The sequence below is a fragment of the Colossoma macropomum genome, unplaced genomic scaffold (assembly GCF_904425465.1).
Source record: "Colossoma macropomum unplaced genomic scaffold, Colossoma_macropomum, whole genome shotgun sequence".
In the NCBI taxonomy this organism is placed as follows: Eukaryota; Metazoa; Chordata; class Actinopteri; order Characiformes; family Serrasalmidae; genus Colossoma; species Colossoma macropomum.
In genome coordinates, this window is record NW_023494791.1 from 4085838 (window position 1) to 4098714 (window position 12877).

Genomic DNA, 12877 nt, shown 5'->3' on the forward strand with positions numbered 1-12877 from the left:
TTCCAGCATGGTACCATGATAGGATGCCACCTGTGTCCAGTCATGAAATTTCCTCGCTACTAAATATTCCACAGTCATCTGTCAGTAGTATTATAACAAATTGGAAGTGACTGGGAACGACAGCAACTTAGCCACTATGCTGAGGCGCATAGTGCGCAGAGGTCGCCAACTTTCTGCAGAGTCAATCGCTACAGACCTCCAAACCTCATGTGGCCTTCAGATTAGCTCAAGAACAGCGTAGAGAGCTTCATGGAATGGGTTTCCATGGCCGAGCAGCTGCATCCAAGCCTTACATCACCAAGCACAATGCAAAGCGCCGAATGCAGCGGTGTAAAGCGCCGCCACTGGACTCAAGAGCAGTGGAGACATGTTTTTTGGAGGGACGAATCACGGTTCTCCATCTGGCAAGCCATTGGACGAGTCTGGGTTTGGCGGTTGCCAGGAGAACGGTACTTATCTGACTGCATTGTGCCGAGTGTAAAGTTTGGTGCAGGGGGGATTATGGTGTGGGGTTGTTTTTCAGGAGTTGGGCTCGGCCCCTTAGTTCCAGTGAAAGGAACTCAAAGCTTCAGCACCAAGAGATTTTGGACAATTTCATGCTCCCAACTTTGTGGGAACAGTTTGGGGACGGCCCCTTCCTGTTCCAACATGACTGCGCACCAGTGCACAAAGCAGCTCCATAAAGACATGGATGAGCGAGTGGTGTGGAAGAACTTGACTGGCCTGCACAGAGGCCTGACCTCAACCCGACAGAACACCTTTGGGATGAATTAGAGCAGAGACTGCGAGCCAGGCCTTCTCGTCCAACATCAGTGTCTGACCTCACAACGCGCTTCTGGAAGAATGGTCAAAAATTCCCATAAACAACCCTAAACCTTGTGGAAAGCCTTCCCAGAAGAGTTGAAGCTGTTATAGCTGCAAAGGGTGGGCCGACATCATATTAAACCCTATGGATTTAGTATGGGATGTCACTAATACGCGTTCATATGTGTGAAGGCAGACGAACGAATACTTTTGGCAATATAGTGTATGTGTTGACCAAGTCTTAAACCTGTCTCTGCAATGCTGTAATTAGATTTTTTTTACATAGAACTTGACAGCTAACCAGTCGCTGTTTTTAAGTGCCAGTGGTTCAGCTTCTATACAGCGAACACAGTCAGCTTTTCCTGGAACTTTCCAGCTTTGAATGAACCTCATCATGTGCTTGTCCACAGCACAGATTTCATTAACGCTCCAGGGTGTTCTCTTACAGGGACCTAGGGGATAAAAAAATCATATGAAATTTTCTTATGCATAAAGTGTCATTAAAGCTTTGATCTTTAATCAAACATGCTTTTGGCGCAAATGGCATAATTTCAGAATCAATTGCGTTTGCTGTCATTTTGCAGCAATTTTAAAAAAATGATTAAAAAAAATGAATATGAGATGACAGTTTATAATTTCAACTTTTATTGTCTGATATTTACATCTAGATGTGTTAAACAACTAAAAACAGGGTGCCTTTGATGGCAGACCACCCAATCTTTAGGTAAGCAAATGTATAGGAACAGATTCTTAAAGTAAATTAAAGAACACTTTATTTTTTTTTGTGTATCCCTTGCTTGCAGTAACTGCATCAAGCTGGTGACCCACTGACATCACCAAACTGTTACATTATTCTTTTGTTATGCTTTTCCAGGCTTTTTACCACAGTTGTTAATTGTTTTGGGGGGTTTCTCCCTTCGGTCTCCTTTTCAGGAGGTGAAATGCTGCTCAATTTGGTAAAGGTCGGGTTAATGCAAGAAAGACCTGTTAGTCACATGTTCTTTTATTTTTGCTCACTGGAACAATGGGTGGGTTCAAACAAAAGTTGCCATGTTCTGCCATCTATATGTAAATATCAGAAAATAAGAGCTGATCTATGAATGAAAATTAAATTCTGATCTATCATCTCATATTAATCTTTTAAACAAAAACAAAAGAATTGGCCTTTACGTTCAAAACTTTTGGAGGAGACTGTATGTGGAAAATAACCGCAGTAAACAGTTAAACTGCATCAGGGTTGTACTTTATATGTATAGAGTGGAATCCAAAAGTCTGATACCACTACTGAAAATGGCTCTATTTTGCATTGTTTTGTCATTTATTACAAAGTTCTTAATTACACATTTCAACAGCATGGCTGTGTGGAAAGTAGAATCTTCACATGAATGACAATTTCTTAGTATTTTGTACAGTATGTTTCCATTTGCTTTAATGACAGCATGTGCTCAAGTTGGCATGGACTAGGATTAGGGTTTACAAGTTTGTGTAAAAGCCTCTGATGGGTAGATTAAATGCACCCGAGAGTCAATCTATACTTACATTAATTAATAGTGACCAAGAAAAAGTGCCAAACCTTGCATATTTCTTCTTCATTTTACTTAATCATAGCTTTGCTTTGTTTTTAATTTTTCAAAATTTTCAAAACTTTTGTTCATTCATAATATTAAATGAATTAAATCCCAAATTTCCAATGTGGTCTCAGACTCACTATATACTTTGACTTTATATTTTCTCTTTGCTTTATCTTTTTACTTTAAAAAAAAAGTTTTCACAAGCATAACAATAATAACAATAAACTAAATCAATTTTGCCTGAGGCTGTTTGGATGAGATTCAAGATGGCGCCGAGTATGGCTGCCGTGTTGCGAGCTCCCGCTTACTTTTGCAGTTTTTTGTTGTTTTTGTGTTTGTTTTTAACTCTTTTTGCACTAAATGTTACTGGTTTTATCACCTACGACCGACAAACACTTCTGGAAATCAGATCGTCGATCACTCACCGGAAACCGGACTTTGAGTTCCATAACGCCGATCCTTTGTTTGCTAACACTGGAGAGGCGCCACTCATCTGGGCCGCCCGGCCACGCACCCGTCGAAGACGCCGGAAAAGAGGCAAGAGAGCCGGCGTGCTCGTCAGACTCAGACGCCGTGCCCATCGGCCGCCTCTTCCCACCATATTACTGGCTAACGTGCAGTCCTTGGAAAACAAGTTGTGTGAGCTTCATGCACGGGTCGCCTTCCAGCGAGAGATCCGGGACTGCAGCGTTCTCTGCCTCACAGAAACGTGGTTATCCGATGAGGTCCCTGATAATGCCATCGAACCCGCCGGGTTCTCTCTGCACCGCGCCGATAGAACCAAGCAGCTCTCCGGGAAAAGCAAAGGAGGAGGTGTATGTTTTCTGATCAATAACGCTTGGTGTGATCGGAGGAATGTACATTTCATCGAGTCTTTCTGCTCGCCGGATTTGGAATATCTCATCGTGTTTTGCCGGCCGGCGTGGCTGCCCCGTGAGATAATGGGACTCTGTCTGGCCGCGGTGTACATCCCCCCCGCAGGCGGACTCGGACCTCGCGCTCGGGAAGCTACACGAGGCTATCAGCAAGCAGATGACCGCGCGCCCGGAGGCTGCACTTATTGTTGCGGGGGACTTTAATCGGAATAACCTGCGAACCTACTGTCCGACATTATTCCAGCACGTAACATGTTTCACTCGGAAAGACAGGATTTTAGACCATGTTTACTCCAGCATCCGGAACTGTTACAAATCCCTCCCCCGACCCCCGTTCGGCAAATCAGATCACTCTTCCATCCTGCTCCTGCCCACCTATAGGCAGAAGCTGAAACGGGGGCCGGTCACTACCAGGGAGGTGCGCCGCTGGTCTGACCAATCAGACGCTATGCTGCAGGATTGTTTTGATCATGTGGACTGGGAAATGTTCCGTGATTCGTCGGGCAGCGTGGACGAGTACGCAGACACAGTCACCGCCTTCATACGCAAGTGTGTTGATGACGTAGTGCCCTGCAGACAAGTCCGCGTTTACCCCAATCAGAAGCCCTGGCTGAACTGTGAGGTTCGCTCCGCCCTCAGCGCACGCAGCGCTGCATTCAGAGCGGGAAATACGGAGGAGTACAAGCAATCCAACTACGCTCTCCGTAAATCCATCAGAGCAGCTAAACGTGCGTACAGAATGAAAGTGGAAGCACAGTTCAACACAGCCAACACACGAAGCTTATGGCAGGGGTTAAATACAATCTCTCTGACTATAAAGCTGCCTCTCGCACTCTGCCCAGTACCAGCGCTGATCTGCCGGACGAGCTTAATAACTTCTACGCTCGCTTCGACGGAATTCCCGCAACACCACTGGAGAGCGCCCCGCCCACAGCTGATCCCAACGCCCCCTCCGTCTCCGTAGCTGATGTGTGCAAAGCCTTCAAGAGGGTGAACCCACGCAAGTCAGCAGGACCAGATGGCATTCCCGGGAGAGTGCTTAAAGCCTGCTACAGGGAACTAGCAGGAGTTTTTGCAGACATCTATAACACCTCACTGTCTCTCTCGGTCGTGCCAGCTAGTTTCAAACTAGCCACCATTGTGCCAGTTCCAAAGACAGCTAGTATTACCTGTCTGAACGACTGGCGACCTGTTGCCCTGACCTCCATCGTAAGCAAATGCTTTGAGAGGCTGGTCAGAGATATCATCTGTTCCTCACTGCCTGCCACCCTGGACCCACTGCAATTTGCATATAGGCGGAATAGATCCACCGACGATGCAATCGCCCTGACCCTGCACACTGCCCTCTCCCACCTGGAAAAGAAGGACACGTATGTGAGAATGCTGTTTGTAGACTACAGTTCAGCATTCAACACAATCGTTCCTTCGAGGCTCGACTGCAAGCTCCGGGATCTGGGTCTGAACAGCACACTGTGCAGCTGGATCCTGAACTTCCTGACGGACCGACGGCAGGTGGTAAGGATGGGAAGTATCACATCCTCCTCTTTGACCCTCAACATCGGAGCCCCCCAGGGTTGTGTGCTCAGCCCGCTCCTGTACTCCCTGTACACCCATGACTGCACTGCTAGACACAGCTCCAACGTCATCATAAAGTTTGCTGACGACACAACAGTTGTGGGCCTGATCTCCAACAACAATGAATCGGCCTACAGAGAGGAGGTTAAAATCCTGGAAAACTGGTGCCAGGAGAATAACCTCTCTCTAAACGTCAGTAAGACCAAGGAGCTGATCGTGGACTTCAGGAAGCAGGAGACAGTACACCCATCGATTTCCATCAATGGGACTGCGGTAGAGAGGGTCAGCAGCTTTAAGTTTCTCGGTGTTCACATCAGCGAGGACCTGACATGGGCAGTGCACACCTCACAGGTGGTGAAGAAGGCCCACCAGCGCCTCTACTTCCTCAGAAGGCTGAGGAGGTTTGGCCTGAACCCCAGCATCCTTAAGACCTTCTACACCTGCACTGTGGAAAGCATCCTGACGGGCAGCATCACCACCTGGTACGGGAACTGTACTGTTCGTGAGAGGAAATCTCTGCAGAGGGTGGTGCGGACAGCACAGTCCATCACCGGGGTTCAGCTCCCTAACCTATTGGATTTATACACCAGTCGCTGCCTGAGGAAATCCAGAAGGATTATGAAGGACCCCTCCCATCCTAGTCACTGTCTGTTCTCTCAGCTGCCGAGTGGTAGGAGGCTCAGAAGCTTAAAAGCCAGAACCAGTCGGCTCAAAGACAGCTTCTTCCCCCATGCAACCAGGCTATTGAACAGCCAGTAATCACTGCTCTGCCCAGCCCAACCCTTCCCATTACACGTACGTGCACCCACTGTACTCCCGCACTTTACTTGCATAGCTGGACTTTGAATACCTATCCAAAGACAATACTCTCCCCCTGCGCTTCCACTTAACTTCCTGTACCTTGCACTTTACTAAATACTCTGCCACCTACTGTACCATCTTCTACCTCCACACCTAGTGTGATTATTTGCACATCTACATAGCATTGTAATATCCATTACTATATATAGTATATAGTTGATTACACTCACTCTACATTCCCAGTGCAATATTATATGTCTCGGTGCAATATTATTATTTTTAAGTTATTGTGTAAGATTATATGTATATATTTTAGTTAAATTGGTTTTATCTATTCTTCTATCCTATCTATAGTTTTGTTTATCTATGTGTAAATACTGTTCTCTGCATAATTTGTGGAACTCGCACTCAAGTTTTTCACTCACCTGTGTCCCTGTACTCTTGTGATGTGACAATAAATCTGATTTGATTTGATTTGATTTGATTTGTTTGAAATGGCCAGTTTTGCCTGATTGTTCAGTCATGATCACATGTGGGAATATCACTGTCTTGCTGTGGTTTGTAAGAAATTTTTAAAAAAGTGAATGACAGGTTTGGTAAATGAACCCTATTAACCATCATTATGTATTAGTCTAACCGACAGACTGTACATGTTCTGTGTACAAACATAAACGCTAAAGGATCATCTCTGGATAATTACCTTACCTCTCTTTCAATTGACCTCAGCAATTGGCCTGTCTCACCGTCATCTTGCCCTGCACTGACTTGTTGTAAGGACAAAGGTGCATCACACTCTGAAAATAAGAAAGTAAGAGAGAAAATTAATAAATTTTGGCATTATATTTTCCTTCCTGCCTTCCCTGTTCTAATATACCTGATAGGTCAAATTCATCACATATGTAAACAAATATAAAAGTTTGAAATCTTTGGTTGATGACCTTACCTCTTTTAAATACCTTTAAGACAGTAGAGGAAGCTCCAGCGTTGGTCACAGGACCTGAAGCTGAGTGGCTTGATTCAAATATGGCCATCACGTTAGCAGCATCCTCACATTCAGGCTACAGGAGTTTCAAATATCACAGATAAACATTTCAATAAATCTCAAACAAGTATATCATTATTTAAAATGCAGTACAGAATTTCAGACAATGTTTTATCAGTGTCTGCTACTTCAAATTAACCATACACGAAGATCCACGATGTTATAAAAGAGAGTGTGTAAATGACATCAATCTTAATATGAATCAAAAATTCATATTACACCCTTAATGGGATTAATTATGAGAGGACAAACTGCTCTTGAGAACAATAGACCATATATTCTTCTGTGTGCTCACTGCTCTGGTGGCTCAGGTTGACTAGACGTGGTCACCACTATACTAAACCTGACAGTGTGTGTAACCAATACCAACCTTACAGACTCGTGTACAAAGAAGAAGCTATTACAAATTCATTTCAGATGCTGAATGACACTGCTCATGAGGGCATTTAAACTGTAATTCAGAAATAAAGTCTACATATGGTCCTGTAAGTCTATGCTATAGTGTAAGGTTCTGCTTAGACGTGGTCCCCACTATGGCAGACCCGACAGTGTGCGTAACCAAAATCAATCTTACAGACTCGTATACAAAGAGGAAACTATTACAAATTCATTTCAGACGCTGAGTGACATTGCTTATGAGGGCATTTAAACTGTAATTCAGAAATAAAGTCTACATATTGTCCTATGAGTCTACTGCTATGGTGGAAGGTTCTATTTAGACGTGGTCCCCACTATACTAAACCTGACAGTGTGTGTAACCAAAATCAATCTTACAGACTTGTGTACAAAAAGGAAACTATTACAAATTAATTTCAGACACTGAAGGACATTGCTCATGAGGGCATTTAAACTGTAATTCAGAAAGTCTACATATTGTCCTGTGAGTCTACTGCTATAGTGAAAGGTTCTACTTAGATGTGGTCCCCACTATGGCAGACCTGACAGTGTGTGTAACAAATATCAACCCTAAAAACTTGTTCAAAAACAGGAAACTATTCCAAATCATTTCAGACGCTGAATGACATTGCTCATGAGGGCATTTAAACTGTAATTCAGAAATAAAGTCTACATACTGTCCTGTAAGTCTACTGCTATGGTGGACGTTCTATTTAGACATGGTCCCCACTATGGAAAACCTGACAGTGTGTGTAACAAATATCAATCTTAGAAGCCTTGTGTACAAAGAGGAAACTACAACAAATTCATTTCAGACGTTGAATGACATTTCTCATGAGAGCATTTAAACTGTAATTCAGAAATAAAGTCTACATACTGTCCTGTAAGTCTACTGCTATGGTGGAACGTTCTATTTAGACGTGGTCCCCACTATACTAAACCTGACAGTGTGTGTAACCAAAATCAAACTTACAGACTTGTGTACAAAGAGGAAACCATTACAAATTCATTTCAATCGCTGAATAACATTGCTCATGAGGGCATTTAAACTGTAATTCAGAAATAAAGTCTACATACTGTCCTGTAAGTCTACTGCTATGGTGGAAGGTTCTATTTAGACGTGGTCCCCACTATGGAAGACCCGACAGTGTGTGTAACAAATATCAACCCTAAACACTTGTTCAAAAACAGGAAACTATTCCAAATCATTTCAGACGCTGAATGACATTGCTCATGAGGGCATTTAAACTGTAATTCAGAAATAAAGTCTACATATTGTCCTATGAGTCTACTGCTATGGTGGAACGTTCTATTTAGACGTGGTCCCCACTATACTAAACCTGACAGTGTGTGTAACCAAAATCAATCTTACGGACACGTGTACAAAAAGGAAACTATTACAAATTCATTTCAGACGCTGAGTGACATTGCTTATGAGGGCATTTAAACTGCAATTCAGAAATAAAGTCTACATATTGTCCAGTAAGTCTGCTGCTATAGTGGAAGGTTTTACTTGGACGTGGTCCCCTCTATGGAAGACCTGACAGTGTGTGTAACCAGTACCAACCTTACAGACTGATGCACAAAGAGAAAACTATTACAAATTAATTTCAGATGTTGAATGACATTGCTCATGAGGTCATTTAAACTGTAATTCAGAAATAAAGTCTACATATTGTCCAGTAAGTCTGCTGCTATAGTGGAAGGTTTTACTTGGACGTGGTCCCCTCTATGGAAGACCTGACAGTGTGTGTAACCAAAATCAAACTTACAGACTCGTGTACAAAGAGGAAACTATTATAAATTCATTTCAGTCGCTGAATAACATTGCTTATGAAGGCATTTAAACTGTAATTCAGAAATAAAGTCTACATATGGTCCTGTAAGTCTACTGCTCTAGTGTAAGGTTCTACTTAGACGTGGTCCCCACTATGGCAGACCCGACAGTGTGTGTAACCAATATCAACCTTAAACACTTGTTTAAAAACAGGAAACTACTACCAGTTCATATGAGACCCTGAATGACATTAGTCACAAGGTAACCTACACTGTTGTTCAGAAATGTTGTCTATAAGTTGTCCTGTATGTCTACTGCTTTAGTGGAAGTCTCTACCTAAATGTGGTCCCCACTACGCTAAATCTGACAGTGAATGTAACTAAAACCATTCAAACATTTCTATCCTGAGAGGGTCCCCAAAATGCAAAACCTGAGAGCATGTGTAACTAATACCATCCCTAAGGCCTCACTTAAAAACAATTAACTCTCACAAATTTATATCACACAACAAATGAAATCAGTTCTGAAGTAACTTCAATTAACCATAATTAGCTGCATAACTACCAAGTAGTTCAATCACTATATGCAAATATATATATTTTTTTTAATATCTTTAAGCCAGAAGAAGTTCCAGAGTTGGTCACAGGACTTGAAGCTTTAAGGTTCAACCACATCCATCATGTTAGCAGAGTCCTCACATGGAGGCTACAGGGATTTCAAATATCAGTTTAACATTTAGAATTAATGAGCATTTAATGCAAAAGAACGAGGCTGTCCCAGGCTACACCACATAGTGTACATGTATTGCAAATGTCAGTCTACACATCACAACTACTTAATAGGACAATAACTTACACCAAAAAATGTCATATTACTTGGCTAGTAAAGTGATTCACTTGTCTAATAGTTTTAAAGAAACAATCTTCTGAACAACTAATACATGTGTAAACCAATGCAGTAATTACATGCTGTAATGCAAGTACGTCTACACTTGTTTAAAATACCTTTAGGTCAGAAGAGGAAGCTCCAGTGTTGGTCAGAGGACCTAAAGTTGAGTGGCTTGGTTCAACGTCGTCCATCATGTTAGTAGTGTCCTCACATGCAGGCTAAAGGGATTTCAAATATCACAGTTAAACATTTCAATGAACCTCACATAGTGTAAAGTGTTAATTACATCAATCTTAATATGAATCAAAAATTCATATTATAAACTTAAGAGGACAAACTGCTCTTGAGAACAACAGACCATATTCTTCTGTGTGTTCACTGCTCTGGTGGTTCAGGTTGACTAGACGCAGTGCTCACTATACTAAACCTGACAGTGTGTGTAACCAGTACCAACCTTACAGACTGATGCACAAAGAGAAAACTATTACAAATTAATTTCAGATGTTGAATGACACTGCTTGTGAGGTCATTTAAACTGTAATTCAGAAATAAAGTCTACATATTGTCCTGTGAGTCTACTGCTATAGTGGAAGGTTCTACTTAGATGTGGTCCCCACCATGGCAGACCTGACAGTGTGCGCAACAAATATCAACCTTACAGACTCATGTAAAAAGAGGAAATTATTGCAAATTCATTTCAGATGTTGAATAACATTGCTCATGAGGTCATTTAAACTGTAATTCAGAAATAAAGTCTACATATTGTCCAGTAAGTCTGCTGCTATAGTGGAAGGTTTTACTTGGACGTGGTCCCCTCTATGGAAGACCTGACAGTGTGTGTAACCAAAATCAAACTTACAGACTCGTGTACAAAGAGGAAACTATTATAAATTCATTTCAGTCGCTGAATAACATTGCTCATGAAGGCATTTAAACTGTAATTCAGAAATAAAGTCTACATATGGTCCTGTAAGTCTACTGCTCTAGTGTAAGGTTCTACTTAGACGTGGTCCCCACTATGGCAGACCCGACAGTGTGTGTAACCAATATCAACCTTAAACACTTGTTTAAAAACAGGAAACTACTACCAGTTCATATGAGACCCTGAATGACATTAGTCACAAGGTAACCTACACTGTTGTTCAGAAATGTTGTCTATAAGTTGTCCTGTATGTCTACTGCTTTAGTGGAAGTCTCTACCTAAATGTGGTCCCCACTACGCTAAATCTGACAGTGAATGTAACTAAAACCATTCAAACATTTCTATCCTGAGAGGGTCCCCAAAATGCAAAACCTGAGAGCATGTGTAACTAATACCATCCCTAAGGCCTCACTTAAAAACAATTAACTCTCACAAATTTATATCACACAACAAATGAAATCAGTTCTGAAGTAACTTCAATTAACCATAATTAGCTGCATAACTACCAAGTAGTTCAATCACTATATGCAAATATATATATTTTTTTTAATATCTTTAAGCCAGAAGAAGTTCCAGAGTTGGTCACAGGACTTGAAGCTTTAAGGTTCAACCACATCCATCATGTTAGCAGAGTCCTCACATGGAGGCTACAGGGATTTCAAATATCAGTTTAACATTTAGAATTAATGAGCATTTAATGCAAAAGAACGAGGCTGTCCCAGGCTACACCACATAGTGTACATGTATTGCAAATGTCAGTCTACACATCACAACTACTTAATAGGACAATAACTTACACCAAAAAATGTCATATTACTAGGCTAGTAAAGTGATTCACTTGTCTAATAGTTTTAAAGAAACAATCTTCTGAACAACTAATACATGTGTAAACCAATGCAGTAATTACATGCTGTAATGCAAGTACGTCTACACTTGTTTAAAATACCTTTAGGTCAGAAGAGGAAGCTCCAGTGTTGGTCAGAGGACCTAAAGTTGAGTGGCTTGGTTCAACGTCGTCCATCATGTTAGTAGTGTCCTCACATGCAGGCTAAAGGGATTTCAAATATCACAGTTAAACATTTCAATGAACCTCACATAGTGTAAAGTGTTAATTACATCAATCAAAAATTCATATTATAAACTTAAGAGGACAAACTGCTCTTGAGAACAATAGACCATATATTCTTCTGTGTGTTCACTGCTCTGGTGGCTCAGGTTGACTAGACGCAGTGCTCACTATACTAAACCTGACAGCGTGTGTAACCAATACCAACCTTACAGACTCATGTACAAAGAGAAAATTATTACAAATTAATTTCAGATGTTGAATGACATTTCTCGTGAGGTCATTTAAACTGTAATTCAGAAATAAAGTCTACATATTGTCCTGTGAGTCTACTGCTATAGTGGAAGTTTCTACTTAGACCTGACAGTGTGTGTAACCAATATCAACCTTAAACACTTGTTTAAAAACAGGAAACTATTACCAGTTCATATGAGACACTGAATGACATTAGTCATAAGGTAACCTACACGATAGTTCAGAAATGTTGTCTATATGTTGACCTGCGAGTCTACTTCTATAGTGGAAGGTTCTACTTAGACGTGCTAAACCTGACAGTGGGTGTAACCCAAACCACTCAAACATTTCTATCCTAAAAGGGTCCCCACAATGCAAGAGCTGAGAGCATGTATAACTAATACCATCCCTAAGGCCTCACTTAAAAACACACAAAAACAACTCTCACAAATTTATATCACACAACAAATGAAATCAGTACTGAAGTAACTTGACCATAATTAGCTGCAGAGCTACCAAGTAGTCCAATGACTACATGCACATAAAACCACTTTTTAAATACCTTTAAGCCAGAAGAAAAAGATCCTGTGTTGGTCACAGGACTTGACGCTGAGCGGATTGATTCAACCACATCCATCATGTTAGCAGTGTCCTCACATAGAGGCTATGGGGATTTCAAATATCACAGTTTAACATGTAGAATTGAACAGCATTTCATACAAAAGAAACGAGGCTGTCCTTGGCTACACCACATAGTGTACATGTAATGTAAACTTCAGTCTACACATCACAACTACTTAATAGGACAATAACCTACACCAAAAATGCCATATTACTAGGCTAGTAATGTCATTCACTTGTCTAATTGTTTTAAAGAAACAATCTTCTGAACAACTGATCGTAACTGATGTACACCAGTGCATTTA